General features: G+C 34.3%; 1 pseudogene; it reads right to left on the reverse strand.

Moving 5' to 3' along the window:
* Positions 1 to 477: 477 nt before the first annotated feature.
* On the reverse strand, positions 478 to 1,441 carry LOC131280174 (olfactory receptor 5L1-like; annotated as a pseudogene).
* Between the last annotated feature and the right edge of the window lie 5,344 nt (positions 1,442 to 6,785).

Consider the following 6,785-nt stretch of genomic DNA (forward strand, 5'->3'; position numbering starts at 1 on the left):
TTAAAAGCTGTAAGAAGAATTTGATGAAAAATTCTTAGAACGTCGAGTCACTACGGAGACAAAAAATAACAGATAAAGTGGAAAGGGTCAGAAATGATGCTAGTGATAATAATGGCTATAGAAGCTTAAAAATATATATACCTTGTGGAAAATAGGAACACAATTTTGAAAAAAATACATAGTTTACATAATGGATATGGAAACAAATGTAATTCTCATGAGTTATTCATTTGATTTACAATGCTTTTACAGCAAACTGAATTTTTTGTTTTAACATTGCCTTTTCCCTTACCAGTTAAAGCAAAACAAATTGAAGACTAGAAAATTATGGAATAAGCTTTTGGAAATATGCTTAAATCTACACTTTGAAGATGAAAATTCACAAATATATGTTAACCAAACTATTCATTCAAAGCTACCTAGAAACTAATTGTTCTCTAAACACTAAGTTAACTTACCTACTCATCCTTTCAGCACTCAGGGAATCCTGAGGACTGTGGTGAAAAAAGTCTCTATCGTTATTTTGGACCTCACCATTTTCCTAAGAGCTGCTTTGACATCCTTGTTCCTCAGACTATAGATTAGGAGATTCAGCATGGGAATTACTATGGTATAGAACAGTGTGGCCACTTTATCAGTTTCCAGATCATAGTCAGAACTGGGCCTGCAATAAATAAAAATGATTTTTCCACGGAAGACAACTTTGGCTGTGAGGTAGGAGTCACAAGTGGAAAAGGTTTTGCACTTTCCCTCTGCAGAGAGCATCCTCAGGATGGTGATGAGAATAAACAATAGGAGGGGAGGATGATCCCAATGGTAATGATCTGATTGCAAGTGGCCACAATAAACAACACTAGTTCATTCATAGACATATCAGAGCAGGCAAGTGATAAGAGAGGGGGTAAATCACAGAAGAAAAAGAAATGGTCAATCACATTTGATCTATAGGACTGGATCTCAAGTGCTAAATACATGTGAATCAGAGAATATGCTGATCCTCAGATGTAGCAGGCAGACACTAGTCCAATATATTGCTTCTGAGACATGATCACCATGTACAGCAGTGGGTAACAGATGGCCACAAAGTGATCGTAGGCCATTACGGCCAGCAGGATGACCTCTGTAACCACATATGTACAAAACAATTAGAATTGTATGATGCATCCCAGGAAGGAAATTGCTTTTTCCTTGTCTAAGATATTGGGCAGCATCTTTGGCACAATGGTGGTGGAGTAGCAGGAATCCACAAAGGTCAAGTGGCACAGCTGAGAGTTTGCAGCTGAGTGTGCAGCTGAGAGCTGGCCTGGATCACTGTAATCATGCCCAGATTGCCAATCACTGTGACTCCATAGACCAGGAAGAGGAAGATGTTCAGCTCAGGGAGGTCTGAGAGTCCCATGAGAACAAACTCTGACACAGAGCTGTAGTTTCTCTTTTCCATGTCACCACTATTCATGGGATTAGAAAAATAAATAAATAAAAATAAAACTCATTCTCCATTATAGATTCTAAAATTCATTTTCTGCTCTCTCCCAAAAAGAGAAATGATAATTAAGAAAGTTAGTTCTGGCAATAAAGAACAGCACATGCTTTTGTGAAGTTTAGGAGGAGGTCAGAAATAGTAGAATACAGATGCACAATCAGTTTAATTAACAGATCACACTATATTGTTAAAAACATAAAGATCTGTAGAAGCCTGTAAGATTCTTTAAACTCATTTTCCACAATTTATGGCTTGACATTAAATCATTAGAAAAAAGTTAATGTATTATTTAATTAAACTTATTGTTCCATGGGTTCAAATCTAATTTTCCTCATGAGTCCTTCAAACAATTCTCCAAGCCTGGGATAATAGAAAATAATGTTTATAAAATAATATAAACTTCTCTATTGATATTTTGACATAAATAGTTAAGTCTTCTAATCCACCAGTTTTTGTTTTGTATTGGTATCTGTTGAAAGCTTTTATATTTTCTACTAGCAGTTTTCCTAAAACATTAGCTTGGTGATTTTGTTCACTATGCTCTTCAGTGTTGGTGATGGTTTAGGAAATTGATAATCTTAGGTATCTTCCAATAAATATAAGCCTTCTTGTAAATATAACTATATAGAGTTTAAAAGATATTTTTGACAAATTAATTTTACTGTTTTTAATCTATTTCAAGAATTAATCATAGATGTTAATAGGACTTATTAACAAAAGTGTTCACTGATGCTTTGAAGCATCATTCATTACATTAAATCTTCAAAGTAAACTAAATGTTAAGTAAGAGGGAAATGGTCAAAACGATGGCACATATAAATAATGGAAAACTAAGTAGCTATTAAAATGACATGTTTGAATAAATTTTAGTGACCTGAAAAATAACTGTGATACAATTGCAAGTTAAAAAAATAGTAAGCCTAATTGCACAGATAGAATATGAAGCTTGCATAATTAAGTTGTATTGTGTATTTAACCTTTATAATAGCTTTATCTTTCAAATGTAGGAAAAATCTCTAATTCAACTCCTTTACAATTCTCACTTCTTTCAGATATGGCTATATTTAATTACCCCTTTAAGGAGAAAAATGAAAACAAACATCCAGTCCTCCCCCAAATACCATTCACATCCATTCTCAAAAAAACAATGATTTTTCCTAACTGACCCACCTGGGTGAATGACACTGCTTTCTTGTTTCTGAAGATGTTACATGGAAAATATTGCAGGCTTTATATATTTTTATGTGTCTCTGGGGTGCATGTTCATTAAGGTTTCTGAAGCATTCATTTCTCTCTTTGAGATAGCAAAAAAATTTCAGGGACATTATGCTGTATTGGGACAGGAAAAAATTGGTGATGTCTATTCAGTATAATCAGGTGGGAAGGGGAAAACTAACCAAACTTGAGAAATAGTATTTTCATACAATACAATCTCTTCCAGAATTCACGAAGAGTTGCAAAGCATGGTATGCTGCATCTGAGCATTGCCTTTGTGAACCAGGGTTCATGTTGCCATTATGAAATATATAAACATATCTTACAATATTGCCTGTCCATATTCAAAAACTTTAACTTCCTGCAGGACATAGTGTATGAAGTCACAGCAGAGTTCCACAAATACCAAAAGGTGTGAGAGTGATAAGCTTTCTATACTTGGAATAATATTAATAATAAGAATAAGAATAGAAATAAAAGCTCACATTACTGAGTACTTCTTTCATGCTAAGTTTGTTCTAATACAAGAAACTCTCTTCATCTTTATAAGAATAAATGAAATAGGTAGTTTTCTCATGTTCCCTTTATAAATGAGATGACTGAGGAACAGACAGATGCAAATTGCTTGGAAGCAAACAAGAAGTCACTGGTAGGAAGAGGCAACATGCTGTTTTCTGATTTGCACCACCTATATTACTACAGAAGAGCAGAGGGACAGAAGGGTGGTGTCCTAGGGGGCATTTTCAATACCAGAGGCCATTATATGGGAATGTGGCAAAGATCTCTTCTAGATATAGTCCTGTGATGACTCTATAATGTCTACCTAACCCAATAGTATTCATACCACAGTTTATTAGCCCTGGAAATACTGAAAATTAAAGAATTTCATGGATAAAATTAATTACATGTGAATCCATGTTCAAATCCTTAACAACATTATTTTTGTTCACATAAAATTAATCTGAGAATGCCCTTAGGTTGTTGAGTATTTTTGGTTCTCCTTTCTCACTTGTCACACTTTACTTTCTTCTTCTTTCACTGTACAAATCAAGATATTGCTCTTATCCTGTCACATACTTCTATGATGAATTTCCCCAAAAGAAAAACAAATAAAAAACTATAAATGAACAAAAGACACTTGAAGCATTGTTATCCTGAACTTTTATTAATCAAAACACCTTAAGTAATGGTATGACTTCTCATTTTTTCATGACTTTCTACCACTTATTCTATTGCAGTTTGAATCACATCCACCCCCCCCCCCAAAAAAAAAAAAAAGCATTTTTATGTCCTAACCACTGATTCTGGTTGGTAATCCATTGGCAGACAGGACCTTTGATGAAATTATTAATTAATCAGTGGCCAAACTAAGTGAAGGTGCACTTAAATCCAGTATAGTTGAATTCTTCTTAAGCAAATTTATTGGAAAAGAAAAAAACAAACAGAAAAGACAAGGATTAAGGATTTCCAACAGCCTGCCTCCAGAATGCCACAGACTTTGGGGAGAGATCATTGCCTTGCTGGCATCTTGATTTTTTACTTTTCCTAACCTCAAAACCATGTTCTAATAAACTCCAGTGGTTTAAGCCAACCCATCATTTGGAATTTGTTTAGCAGCGAGAAAGCTAAGCCACTTTCCATGGAAATGAATTGCAAAAGATACATATTTTAACCTACACGGTGACGTTTTGAAATCAAACATATAATACAGTGATGATAAGATTTAACAACCTTTTGTTTCCTTAGTGTACCACTAAATTATTGCCAAAGGATAAATTCCTACTAAAGAAGAGAGTCCCATGAGATCAAAACTATAGCATCTTTAAATATCATTGTTTGCATTGATGACTTACATCATTTAGGCAATAAGCTCACAGCAGAGCTGCCTCTATTTATTTTTGGTTTAAGGAACTTTGTGGCCTTTTAAAATGTTAATTCAAATTAAAAAGGAATTTGAGTAGAATTGATTTCATGCTCATTATACATACATTGACTCATCTAAATGTGATATCCCATGCTTTTAACAAAAATGTACTTAAAGCACATAAGACAATAAAATTTTAATAATATACAATGTTCAATTAAATCAACATAAATTTCCAAAATTTTTATTGCATCGCTTATACAAGGTACTCTTAATTATAAAAATAACAGATATCCGTAATTGTCATGTGATAAATTTTGGAAAAGTCTTTTATGGTATCTTCTCTAAAACTTAAGAAAGTGAGTGATTCCAATGACTGCAAACAAGTCACTCTCAAACATATTTGCTAAATATAACAACTACTTAATATTTCTCACTCTTGCAGGAATCAGCTAGGTAGTGGTGTTAATCTAGCCCAGTCTTGGTTGATCATGGCTTGGCTTTCTCATATAGGAGATGGTCAGTTGGCAGATTAGTGAGCCTTACTTACAAGTGAGGTTGTTAGCTAGTTGCCATCTAGTACAATGTTAGGTAAGGGCGGCAGCACTTTGAGTCTCTCAATTTATATTAGTTTAGGCCATGAATATTCACATAGCAGGTTTACAGGATGACAAGACAGTGTACTAAGCCATGAGGCCTCTCAAATATTTGATACTGACACAATGTCATTTTCTATTAAGCAAAGCAAATTGCAAGAGTGCCTAAGATCAATAAATGGAGATATAGAATCTGGCACTTGATGTGGAGAACCACAAAGTCATTTGGCAACAGGGTACAGAGAGATGTGGGGAATCTGGGCCATGCTTGTACTACCTTAACTTAAAACTAGAAAATCTTTATGAAAGACATGTCATTTCTAAATGTTGGACAGCCAACAAAATTAAAAGACAAATTAGCTGAGTTTAATGAATTCTTAAAATTTACTTTTAGGAAAAATCAGTGTGAGAAATATACATATAACTTGGATGGAGTTGAAAGATTGAATGACATTATTATGACAAGTCAGTATACAGTAGAGTTTCTATTCCTGTTTATTTTTAATATGGTGAACTTCTTTCAGGATTTGCATCAATTTAAAAATAGAAATAAAATTGATGCTAAACCCTACTTACTTCTAGCATTGAGTGATTGTGATGGTTAAGTTCAAAAGAGGTGATATACAATAACTGAAGAAAAACTTATCTGACTTATGCATTCCAAATTTAAAAACCTATTTATTTTTCTGACTATGTCATTGACAAACCTATTCCTCAGACTTTAGATTTAAGGATTAAAACATGGGGATCTCCATGTGTAAAATTCAGAGATCACTTTGAGCTGTAGATTTTGAGTTTGGGTACACAATAGAGGAAAATGTTGGGACCATGGTAGATTATAAGAACAGTCAGGTGTGAGATACAGGTGAAGAAGGCTTTGTGGCACCCCACCCACTGGTTGAATGCATCTTCAGGCTGGTGACAACAATAAACATGTAAGAGTTCAAATGCTGATTGGTGTGCTCACCTCATTAAATGTCCGTTTCCAGGCTCTGAAGTGGGAGATATGCTAAGATTCTTATATTTACTTTTACCCCTTGTGCTACCAGGATCCTTGAGAAAAATTTGCTGCCTTATATTCCAGAGCTCTCAAAGCAAGCAATTAACTTTAACTCTGTTTTCTGCTGTAATTAGTTTTTGGAAACCCTGAAGGAACAAACACAACAGAAGTTTTAGATACATTTTATATGACACTTAGATAATGGTTTAAAGGCCTTCCCCTGTCTCTGTGGTCTTCCCGCCGACTCCAAAGTTTATTGTATAATAAGGAATCAAATCATAAGTCATCTTTTAATTTACTCAAAAATAGTTCTTAAGTGTATTCCATTATCCTAGTCTCTGCAAAGTATAACTGCCCACTTGGTGACACTAACCACAATGGGAAGTGGGAAGATCAAGGCTTCTGGTCCCTCTGCTACTTAGTTATCTTCTGCCAAGGGTGTTAGAAATAAAGTATCTTTTCATGTACATCTAGGCTCAGACAACCAATGTTGAGAATTTATTTTCTCAGTGTCCCCAGAAAAAGCTACATCTCGGATTAAAACCAATATTATAAAAGTTTCTAATATTATTGCCAAGATTCTAGATCCCCGATAAACATATGGACTGTCTAATATTGACAGCATTA

This window comes from Dasypus novemcinctus, chromosome 10 (assembly GCF_030445035.2).
Source record: "Dasypus novemcinctus isolate mDasNov1 chromosome 10, mDasNov1.1.hap2, whole genome shotgun sequence".
Taxonomy (NCBI): Eukaryota; Metazoa; Chordata; class Mammalia; order Cingulata; family Dasypodidae; genus Dasypus; species Dasypus novemcinctus.